This window comes from Jatropha curcas, chromosome 9 (genome assembly GCF_041381405.1).
Source record: "Jatropha curcas cultivar XTBG-Jc1 chromosome 9, XTBG_Jcur_1.0, whole genome shotgun sequence".
NCBI classification, from domain to species: Eukaryota; Viridiplantae; Streptophyta; class Magnoliopsida; order Malpighiales; family Euphorbiaceae; genus Jatropha; species Jatropha curcas.
In genome coordinates, this window is record NC_143159.1 from 24,039,792 (window position 1) to 24,052,931 (window position 13,140).

Genomic DNA, 13,140 nt, shown 5'->3' on the forward strand with positions numbered 1-13,140 from the left:
ATCTCCTCAAGTAAACAGCCAGCAGGTTCTTCAGATAAATCGTCATCCAAACCCAGTCTTAAAGGCAAAGCCAAATGGGCAGACATGGCGTCCTCTTCTTCATCCTCTTCGTCAAAGTTATTAGTCTTAGTCTTTTTGTTGTATTAGTCTACTTTAAAGTTTAGTCATTAGACTTTTTGTTATTCCTAAAGTTTATATACGATAAAAAATTAAAAAGCATAAGTCTTTAGTCTTTTGTAAAAAAGCATAAGTCTTAAGTCTAAAGTCTTTAGGTCTTTAGTCTTTTAGTTTTTGTTCAAAGTCTTTAGTTTTTGTTAGTTTTTGTTGGTATATATATATATATATATATATATATATATATATATATATATATATATATATATATATATATATATATTTAAATATATATATATATATATATATTTAAATATTTGTGTATGTGTCTATATAAATCCTAGCAATAATCTTTCTTTTCTTCATATTTATGACTTGTAAAGATTTGTTACATAAAGACTTGACTAGGATAAAGACTTGTTTGTTGTTTTGTTATAAAACTTAAAGACGTGTAAGAAGTCTTTGTTTTTGAATAAAGACTTAAAGACTTTTAAATTTAAAGATTCTTTATTATAAGACTTGACTATAAGACTTGACTATAAGTTTTAAATAAGAACTTGTTATTATTAAATCGATAATCGATCCTTTTATCTTTTGTTGGTATCAGAGCCATTGGATTTAGATCTACTATCTGGATACTTAAATAAGACTTCATTTTAGTATATATCCTAAGCAGTTTTGACTTAGCCTACTGAACCCATTCCTATTGAACCCATGAGTAAGACCCATGTGAGAGGCATCGAAAGGGTATAACCAGGAGGGTATAACCAGGTAGTCATTAAAGCTTTTGGTATATAATAAAATGGATCCTTTGTTGTGTAGATCGGTTAGTAGTAATAAATCTGAAGACTCAGATAACTCAGAAATTAAAAGAGTAATAAATAGAAACAACAAAAGATAAAAGGATCGATTATCGATTTAATAATAACAAGTTCTTATTTAAAACTTATAGTCAAGTCTTATAGTCAAGTCTTATAATAAAGAATCTTTAAATTTAAAAGTCTTTAAGTCTTTATTCAAAAACAAAGACTTCTTACACGTCTTTAAGTTTTATAACAAAACAACAAACAAGTCTTTATCCTAGTCAAGTCTTTATGTAACAAATCTTTACAAGTCATAAATATGAAGAAAAGAAAGATTATTGCTAGGATTTATATAGATACATACACAAATATTTAAATATAGATTATAACTATGAACTAAAATGCTATGATTAATTGGATTTATATGAATACTTATATAATTCATTAAATATAAAATCAACATACAATTTAAACAATTTTTCTGATGTGGAAGATCAGACTAAGCTGCATCCACAGAGCATACTTATCACAAACAAAATCAATTTACCAAATAATTTTAAATATTTGGTAAATAATTTTAAATATTTTAAATATATATATATATATATATATATATATATATATATATATATATATATATATATATATATATATATATATATATATAACCTTTGTATTGAATAAATGAACTTAGTTATTTTACATTTATATATAGTTCCCCTTATTATAGAAATAACCTTAGTTAGTTATAAGTGTAAATTGAACATTACATTAGTGGCATGTTTTAAGGCTAGATCAGACTAATGCAATTACATATAATTTACCCTTGATAAACACATTGTTAATTAGGTAAAAAAAAATGCGAAATAATCGAGATTGGATGTACTGGGAGTTCGAGGTCAATGGGATATTAAGACAAGAGTTCCTGCACGAATTGGAGGCGTTTATACAGTTTGCAGTTGGTAATCCCAGTTTTAAGGATGGGAATAAGTTGAGGTGTCCATGTAATCACAAGAAGTGTCGAAATCGAGCCTTCTTAGACATCGATACAGTGAAACTTCATTTGTGCAAAAATGGGTTCGTGGAAAATTATTACGAATGGATACATCATGGTGAAGCTCGAGTTGCCAGTGGGTCAGGCCACTCCATTCCGGTAAGTTTAGAAGTTCAGCCTTATCAATTTCTGTATGGTAATCAATGCAATGATATGGTAATCGATGCGAGTAGAGTACAATGTGATTGGGATAATATGGAGGAATCGCCAAATGTAGCAGCACAATAATTGTTTGACATGCTAAGTGCAGCTAACAGTGAATTGTGGCCTGGATGCAAGAATCATTCAGTTCTATCTGTTGTTGCACGATTACTACACATGAAAGCAGAGCACCATTTTTCAAAAAGGTGTTACGATGATTTTGTTCAGTTAGCAAAAGAAATGTTGCCTGAAGGCCATTCAATGGTTGATAATTTTTATCGGACAAAAAAATTAGTTCGGGGATTGGGACTACCGGTAGAAAAGATTGATTGCTGTCGTAATAATTGTATGATATTCTGGGGTGTTGACTCGGAATTCAGAGAATGCAAGTTTTGTAATCTTCCAAGATATCAACGGCGCGGTCAAGGGACTGGTAGAGTACAAAGAGAGAAGGCTTTCAAGAAGATGTATTATTTCCCTCTTGTTCCTCGCCTTCAAAGGTTATATGCATCAAAGGCGACAGCTGAACACATGACATGGCATGCTTTGCATGAATATGAGGATGGTATAATGACTCATCCGTCAGATTCTGAAGCGTGGAAACATTTTGATAACATTCATCCTTTGTTTGCTGTTGAAATGAGAAACGTGAGATTGGGGCTTTGTACTGATGGGTTTCAGCCGTTTGGCCAATCAGGACAACAATATTCATCATGGCCTATCATTGTGACACCATATAATCTACCACCGACAATGTGTATGAAAGATGAATATATGTTTTTGTGTGTTATTATTCCTGGGCCTACTAATCCAAAACATAAAATTGATGTGTTTCTGCAGCCTTTGATGGCCGAACTTAATTATTTATGGGTATATGGGGTTGAAACATTCGATATTTCGACCAATCAGAATTTCATAATGCGAGCTGCTTTGCTTTGGACCATTAGTGATTTTCCAGCTTTTGGAATGTTATCTGGGTGGAGTACGGCTGGCAAATTGGCTTGTCCTCACTGCATGGAAAACACTAATGCATTTACACTAAAAAATGGAGGTAAACAATGTTGGTTTGATTGTCATCGCAAATTCTTACCGGAATCTCACCCTTGGAGGAGAAATCGACAATGCTTTAGAAAGAACACAACTATTGTTGAACCCCCTCCACCTGTGAAGTCTGGAGCACAAATATTACAAGAAATTGAAGATCTGGGGCTTATGAAAGTTACAGAGGTAGGTGCAAATGAGGTAAATGCAAGAATTGGCAGGAATAACGGGTGGAAAAAGCGAAGTATCTTCTGGGATTTGCCATACTGGAGTTCACTTCTTATCTGTCATAACCTTCATGTCATGCACATAGAAAAAAATGTGTTTGAAAATCTGTTCAACACTGTCATGAACATTGAAGGGAAAACCAAGGATAATGCAAAAGCGAGAGCAGACATGAAGGAAATTTGTCGTCGACCAGAACTCGAGCAATCTGTACTTACTGGTAAGTTTCCGAAGGCATGTTATTGTTTAGATAAACCCCAAAGGCAATTATTGTGCGAATGGTTACGATAATTAAGGTTTCCAGATGGCTACTGTTCAAATATGGATAGATGTGTGGACATGAAGAAGTACAGATTGTTTGGCATGAAAAGCCATGACTGCCATGTTTTCATGCAAAGATTGATCCCTGTGGCATTCCGGGAATTATTACCAAGAAAAATTTGGGAAGCAATGACAGAATTGAGTCTCTTTTTCAAGGAATTGACGATGACTGTTATCCGATGCGATGATATGTACCAATTAGCGCGAGAAATCCCAGTTGTGATGTGCAAGTTGGAGCGATTTTTTCCACCCGGCTTCTTTGATTCTATGGAACATCTGCCGGTTCATTTGCCCTATGAATGTCGTTTAGCAGGACCGATACAATATCGATGGATGTATCCATTTGAGAGGTGATTCACTAACATCTCATTGTAATGATTACATCATTTTTTTGAACTTATACTTACATATTGGCATTGTACAATCACAAACACCTACAGAAAATTAAAAAGAATGTGCGCAATAAGGCAAAGGTCGAGGGATCCATTTGCAATGCATATTTGGTGGAAGAAGCTTCCACATTCTGTTCACACTACTTTGACCAACATGTTTTCACCAAGCATCGGAGAGTGCCATGTAACGATGACGGAGGAGATCGCGTTCAATCTGAGTTTGAAGGAAATCTAAAAATTTTCACCTACCCTGGGCGTACGATTGGTAAATAAAAAAAAAGACGATTGACTGATGCAGAGATACAAGCGGCTCAAACCTATATTTTATTGAATTGCGAAGAGATCACACCATATGTACAGTCAGTATAAATAATGTAAACATTCTAAACTTGACGTGGGCCGTTGTTAAATCATACTTATGCTAATATGGTTCGTTGATAAATAGGAAATATATCAATCTTCTGCGGCTTCAAAATCTCAATTTGACTGATACTGCAGTTGATGCAGAGCTGGACATTGAATTTGCAGAATGGTTCAAATATTATGTAAGTTACTTTCAATGTACACAACACGGAATGTACATTTATTAAATCTGACTCATGTCATTACTATTTTCCATAGGCTCGAAGCTCGGGAAGTGATATTCGTAACAGATTTATTACGGATCTAGCAAAGGGGCCATTACCGGTTGCTAATGCCTACTCTGGCTACTTTGTAAACGGTTACAAGTTTCACACTGAGGGTTATGGGAGAAGCAGAAAGACAATGAACAGCGGTGTGTGCATAAAGGGATCAAACTACAGTGACGTGTCAAACGATTTTTATGGGAAATTGGTTGAGGTTTTGGAGTTAGAATATCCAGGCCTACCAATGAAGTGCACAATCTTATTCAAATGTGAATGGTTTGATCCTACGCCAAACATTGGCATGAAGTTTCATCCTAAGTATAATCTGGTTGATATTAATCAAAGAAGAAGATATACAAAGTATGAACCTTTTGTTTTGGCAATGCAAGCTGCACAGGTGTACTATGTCCCATATCCATCGTTTAAATGAGATAGATGCGATTGGATGGCAGTGTGTAAAATCAAGGCTAGATCAGTTGTTCATGCACTTGAAACGAAACAATCTTCTTCACTCGCAGTATCGGATGCATTTCAAGAAGTTAGGGTTGAAACGCAACCGATGCAAATTGTTGAAGATTTAACAGATAGATTGGATGATGAAAGCCGATCTTATGTTGAAATAGGAGCATCAGATGATGAAGAGGAAGAAGATCAAATCATCATGGGTACCTCAGAAGACGAATATGAAGAAGAGGAAGCTGATGAAGAGGAGGAGGAAGCAGATGAAATTGAAGACACTTAAAACTTAGAGCAATTTTACTGTTACAAACTAATAAATGTATATGTAATTAATATTATTAATGAAGAATTTCAATGGTATTCACTTTGTTTACTCGTATTTACCACATGTTCTACAATTCATATAATTGTATAAATTCATTTTATCTAGGTTCTGATATCTGCAGTACATATGGCTAGAGGCAGAGCGTTTGATTCTGACGCGTCCAGTAGTGGTTCGCGTGGAGGTCGTGGCCTTGGACGCAGTGCCCGTGGACGAGGAGGGTCGATCCCTCATCCTTCGTCAGGTACGTCTGGGGCTTGGTCATCTACTCAGCGACCAGTACTGCCGCCATCATATCCTTCTTCAGGTACATCGGGGGCTTCATCCTCTGCTCAGCGTCCAGTACTGCCGCCATCACATCCTTCTTCAGGTACATCTGGGGCTTCATCCTCTGCACAGCGTCCAGTACTGCCGCCATCACAGCCTTCTGCTCCTTCCTCTTCTGTTCCTTCCTCTTCTACCCCCGTTTCTGGACCAGTACAGACTCCACCAGCTGCACAGTCACCTACTGTGCAAGGTAATCATAAATGTCATAACTGTCATTTTAATTATATATTAATTATCTAGAAATTTATAACATTTGTCATTTCTTTTGCAATTTCATCAGATCCACGTATCACCCTCAGTTTGGTAGCGGGACAGTAAGTACTTATTCAAATTTTCTGCAGGCATATTTTGCAATTATATTTTGTACTTATTCATAACTGTGATGCTTTCGTGTAATTATATTTCACTTCTGTTTTTTTTTCAGCATATATCCATCTTCTCGAGCAGCGAGGCAAATTTTGAAGATAATCAAGCTACAGCTGCATAAAGAAGGATACACATGGGATGCTGTACCACAAGAGGTGAGAAACTTTTATTGGGAGGAGTTCCAGGTACTCTTTGGTTTAAGTTATATCATCATTCAATGTTTACAATTCAAGATACATCCTTAGTGTTTAAACGCTATATTTCATATTTTTGCAGAAACATTTCATATGGGACGAGGCCATTACGGCTATGCTGAAAGTAGCCTGGGAGAAGATATGCGCCGATCGATACGCTGACTTCACCTATAGGATGAGAAGAAGCGGTAAGAAGCAGTAGTGCGTGTCTCAGGAGATATGGGAGAGCTGGCAAAAGGCTTGGGAGGATCCTGCATTCAAGAGAAAGCGGGAGATATTTGCACAAAACAGGCGCAGTGAGACTGGCGGTGATGGAGCAGGACCTTCGCGACACACAGGCGGATCTATATCTGCTATAGAGACAGCTCGATTATCAGTAAGTGAATTAGTCCCTTTACAAGAAACTGATGTTTAATGAAAGGACACTATATATATTAATATATCATGCATAAAAATTCATTACAGGCTAAAGAATTAGGTCGTGAGCCCACACCGATGGAGGTGTTTACATACACTCACACGAAGGACCACGATCGTAATACCTTTGTCGACAGACGTGCGCTGAGCGTCAATGTAAGTAACAATGAATAATATTTACATTTACCCTCTAATCATTGCGAAGATGTACAAAGTTCAATATAATAAAGCTTGCAATTGCATTGATTAATTAATTTTTTGTTTTCAGGAGAACTATACTACAGCTCGGGAGCGTATTGTTACTTCTCAGATCGATGAATCCGAAGCTGAGTCAAGAATTGACGAGGTAGCGCTTTATCTCGAGGCTGTAGGGGGCGAGAAGAAGAGGAAGGTATACGGCATCGGGTCTCAGGCATCACAGTTTTACACTGGCTCAGCAGCTCACGCTTCTACAACCAGCGCAGCACCACAGCCGGAGCACACTGACTCGCACTATGATGATGATATACGGGCTCAGCTTGCTGATCAGCAGAGACAGATTGCAGAGCTTAGAGCACATGTGATGCGGCTGTCCGGTGAGCACGGTGCTGGTACTTCTTCCTCTGATCCTGCGCCTGCTACAAACCGACATGTTTCGACGTCTCAGCAGCAGCCACTATCGGCTCCTGATCCCGATGCTGCAGACGATACCTTGGTCACCCCTCCTGGCGCTACATCACATCCATCAGGTACTCCTCCCGGCGATCCGACATCGGGAGATCCGACATCGTATCCTGCAGATGAGCAGCAGCATATATAGATTTGATTTTGGACCTTTTTAGTTTTTCATTTGTATTTTCATATTTTAATTTGTTCAGAACAATAAAAATTACATTTTTATACTGTTCTTGAATTGCGTGTGTGATATATATGCATTTATGTGAATTTTCACAGGTGCAGAAAAATTTTGGTTTCAAAATAATATTTAATTTTTTTTATTTTTTTTCCATTTTTGCGACCGATTTGATACCAAAAAATAAAAATTTTTAATTTACAATTTGCGACCTATTTGTGACCGATTTCAAAACTTGCGATCGATTTTCTGCGACCAAATTTGCGACTGAATTTCCAATTAAACCACGATCAAAAATTGCGACCGATTATTCAATTTTGCGATCGATTTTATCGGTCTCTAATTTGTGACCGATTGTCTCATCGGTCGCAAAATATTTTGCGACCAGTACTTTTTCGGTCGCAAATCGGTCGCTATAGCAAATTAGCGATCGATATTTGCCATTTTGCGACCTATTTGTCGGTCGCAAAATGGCATTTTTTTTGTAGTGGCAGCTTAATTTAAAAACTTAATAATATTATCACCCTAAAATCAAAATCAGCTAAGGTTTTGAATAAAATATTATTAAAATGGATCCCACCAAATCATTTTGGGTAGTTAACTTTAACTGAAGTCCTTGAAAATTATCAAAACTCACTGTTTTGAAATGCAACAACTTGAATATAAGGTTTCTCCTTATTGGGAAAGACTGACGGACGTTCAAAGGATCAAGCAAAAGGTAATATACATCTTTGGTGTTCCTGTAAGGAACTTCTCACCATTCTTTACTTGCACCTCTTATCTTGTCTGTGTGTGTTATTTGTAAAGTATGGGTAGAAACGAAATTGAATCGTTCCTTCATCAACAAATATTTTTTCCTTTATTCAATCACTCAAAGTTTTTTCATGCAAATATGTCAGTTTAACTAGCAAAAAACCATTTATCTCTTCATACATATTTAGATACAAGACACAAATAAAGCAGGAAAAAAAGAAAAGAAAGTCGAACAATGCACATACCTCATAAGAGAAAACAAAACACAACTTGAGGCCGTGAAAGAGGATCGGAAGAAAGCAGTTGCAGAGTTTATCTAGGAAGCAACTACTGGTTTTTATAATGGCAGTAGCTGAAGGGTTTATTGAAAAAGAAAAAAGCAAGTGAGTGCTGTTTCTAAAATTTATAAGGATTAAAAGGTTAAATCTGCCCTCTAAACTTTGACATAACATACAATTTGCCCAAAAATTAACTTTTTATACAATTTGCTTCTTGTACTTGCACAAAAGAACAAATTGTCCAATATTTTAAGAAAAATTTTTTATGGTTTTAACTAACAAAAAATTACTTTGCTTTTAAGAAAACTAATAAAAATTTTCTTAAAAATTTAAAATTAGAAAATAAAAATTATTTAAAAATATAATAATAATTATAAAAATTTAAAGTATTTGATTTAAAAAATATTTGATTTGAAAAAAATTATGGAATTAGAAAAAGATTTGATTATATTGAAATGTTTGGTTAGAAAAATATTTTTTATTTTTTATTTGATTATTTTTTAATTAAATTTTATTTAGATCAAATATTTAATTGCTTTTTTAATCATATTTGATTTATGTCAAATAATTTATTTTTTGGAACAAAAATTGGGCAATTTGTACTTTTGGTACATGTTTAAGGAGTAATTTCTACAAAAAGTTAATTTTCGGGCAAATTATATATTGTATCCAAATTTAAAGGCAAATTTAGCCTCATTCCAATTTATAACTAATTCAATCAATCTCCAAATTTCTGTTCAAATTCATCTAGGATTTCAATATCCTAGAATCTATACAAATTGAAGAGATTAATCGAAAATATAGGGATACAAGCTTTAATAGGTGGTTTAAAACTAACATTGATAGTGAAATGGCCGGAAACGACATGGGTTAATCAGAATACGTTCGGCCAATCTCTCCCTCTCTCTCTCTCTTGTCAAGTAGCCAAAGAATGAAGAAAATCGAGCTAGGACGTTGAGAGGATGTCGAGATGATGGCTGGGTTGCGGAAGTGGCATTCCTTGGCCGTTGATCAACCGAAATGGCAAAGGAACGCCGAATATAGGCGATCATTGACTGCAAGGAGAGGAGGAGGAAGGAGAAGGCTTTACTTCAGTTAAATCAAAACAGTGAGTTTCGATAATTTTCAAGGGCTTGAGTTAAGTTAACCTAAACTGGTTTGGTGGGATCCATCTTAATAGTCAAAACTCTAGCTGATTTTGATTTTAGAGCGATAATATTACTAAATTTTTAAGTTGAGGTGCTAGGAGGACGACGGTAAGATTAAAGTGTTTTTGCAACGAGCCACGGAACGTAGAATATTTTTATATAAGCCATTTAGTTTAGTGCAGTTTGAAAGAGAAATTTTCAACCCAAACCAACTTGCAAAAAAGCATTCAACAAAAGTGAGATCATATTTTTTTTTTTTCTTAAAGCACATCAGTTCTTTATTATTTATTATTATTGTTGTTGTAATTATTATTATTATTATTATTATTATTTCAAACACTTCAATTCTTTTGAAAGTGGCAATTATATCTCAGGTGCAGGTTTTCTCCATTTTCGTAAGTCAAAAAAGGCCACTTTTTATTAAAAAAAAAAAAAAAATTAAAAATTGAAAAGTCAAACTCGGTCCGTATGCTCGCCCACGCTTTCTTTCCGCTTCTTTATATCTTGCGGGAAGAACATAATAATTCTGCACTGTATCTTCCTCTATTCGTTTTCTTTCCTCTGACAATCCACAAAAATGGGTCAAAAAGTTTCGCAGTGGCCGCAACTCCCATGGAAAGCCAACCTCTTCATATCAGTTATGTCTTTCGGCGTTGACATCGTCCGTCGCTCTAACGGCACCATCAACCGCCCTCTCCTCAAAATCTTCGACGTCAAAAAGTCTCCCTCCAAAAAGCCCATCAACGGCGTCAAAACCACTGATATAACCATTGACAAATCTCGAGATCTCTGGTTCCGCCTCTACACTCCCACCACCAACACTACCTCCGACAGTGCTGGTTTGCCGGTCATTTTCTACTTCCACGGCGGTGGTTTTTCCCTACTAGCAGCCAATTCGAGATTTATGGATGACTTTTGCTACCGTCTTGCTCGTGAACTCTCTGCTTTTATAATCTCCGTTAACTACCGGCTTGCTCCGGAGCATCGTTTTCCATCTCAACGCGACGACGGATTTGATGCTCTAAAGTACATCGATAGCACAGAAATTGAAGGATTTTCAAGCTATGCGAATCTAAATCATTGTTTCGTCGCCGGAGACAGCGCCGGAGGCAACTTGGCGCATCATGTGATAATAAAAGCTAATGAATATGAATTTTCTAATATAAAATTAATTGGTAACATCTCGTTTCAACCATTCTTAGGAGGAGAAGAACGGACTGAATCTGAGTTAAGGCTTACTAATGCTCCATTTATTACAATAGAGCGTACAGATTGGATGTGGAGAGCGTTTTTGCCGGAAGGGTCAAACCGGGACCATCCCGCCGTGAATATATTCGGGCCTAATGGTTCAGATATTTCAGGTATGAAGTTTCCGGCGACGATTGTTGTTATGGGTGGATATGATCCTTTACAGGATTGGCAAAAGAGGTATTACGAAGGGCTAAAGATGTCTGGAAAAGAAGCTTATTTGGTTGAGTATCCAAACATGCCTCATTCATTTTATATTTATAATGAATTGCCTGAGTCTGGCTTGTCGATTGAGAAAGTCAAGGATTTTATGCAAAAGCAATTAGCTTCTAATGTATGAATTTGAGTTTATGTATTTGTATGGCATTAATTGTACTAGTTCCTTTAAACACAGTCTCCCTGTTGCTTTTTTTTTTCTTTTCTTCCTTTCTTTTCCTTCCTTAAACTTTTGCAAACGGAAATTTCTTGTCTGTAACCAATATATAAGGCCCCTCATACATCAAGCTAATAATAATAATAATAAGTTTGTTTAAAACTTTTACTGTTTTATCCTTTTTATCTAAGTATGAAAATTTGAACCAAAATTCTATTTATAATTTGATTGATGTATAATTAGGTCCTTTTGAATATCCTTTTAATGTTTTTTTTTAATTGTTATTAAATGTTTTTTTTTAATTGAATATCCTGCTGAATGTAGTTAAGTCTTTGAAATTAAATGTTTTTTTTTTTTTAAATAACCCATAGATTGCCACATCATTACCTTCTAGAAAATTCCAAGCTCATACAATGATTTTTCTCTTCTCATTTTAAATATTTTCATTTCATTAATTGTTATTTATTACTTCATTAAAATTTATTTAAATTTTAAATTTTATGTATTCAAATAAAATTTCCATTAACAATTTATTTTAATTGTTATTTCAAATAAAATTTTATGCCACTCCCATTTAAAATTAACGATATAAAGTATGTTTCTCCCATTACTTCAATTAAAGTATTTTTTTTTATTAAATATTACTGGTAAAAAAGATATCAATTATATACTTATTGAACAATTGATAAAAGTAAAAATTTTCTATACTATATATAAATGTAGGAATAGGAGAAGAATAATGAAATTTCCTATAATAGCTTTAGATTAATTTGGAATTCCTAATATAGTCATTTAGTTAGATTTTTATGCATTTTAATTGGAGAAATCATTTATCCTTTTAAAGATCTTTGTAGTTGTATTTTTTGTTATCTTTTAATTGGAGAAAATAGATTATCCTTTTGAATATCCATTTAATTAGATTTTGTATACATTTTAATTGGAGAATATATATATACTCTATTTGATCTTGTACTATTATTGTCCACTGATTTTTACTTATTATTTATACTCATTTTTATTTTTTATATTAAATATTGATTATAATTTTTATCTTATATTATTTAGATTTTATTATATCGTCATTTATCTAAATTCATTATAACTATATATGTATAATTCTATAATATCACCTAATAAATGGATTTTAATAATTATAGATAATAGATAGAATAATAAAATATTATATATTTTTAAAATTAAAATTTTCAACTGCTCGTCATCTCACATACATATGCTCAATTTATTTAAAAATTAATTTTAAAAAGTGAAATTCAAAATTTTGAAAAGCTTAATTATATATATTCTATTTGAACATTTATTTTTTTTTAAAAAAAATATATCCAATCAAATTATACAAACATAAAGAAAAAAAAATATTATAAAAGAATTTACTTTTTCCTTTTTTAATTCTCTCCTAAATAGAGTGTTTTAAATTATAATAACAACATAATCAAATATTTAAAAATATATTCTAGTTTATTTTATGACGGTGCATTGCATGTTTCTATTGCTCATTTAATACTTGCAGTTTATACTTATTTATTTTCATATAAAATATTAACTATTTATTATAATCTCCCTCTTATATTGTGTATATCTTTTTAATGTTAAAATTTCATCATTTTATTGTGGATGCATAAATACTTTAAAAAAAATTTCAATATATTAATCAAGTTCAATCTACTTGAGTTTAGGTAATTTATATT

The 13,140-nt window shown here is 33.7% G+C and overlaps 1 pseudogene; it reads left to right on the plus strand.

Moving 5' to 3' along the window:
* The first annotated feature begins 10,331 nt into the window (after window positions 1–10,331).
* On the plus strand, window positions 10,332–11,476 carry LOC149493860 (putative carboxylesterase 18 pseudogene; annotated as a pseudogene).
* The last annotated feature ends 1,664 nt before the right edge of the window (window positions 11,477–13,140 follow it).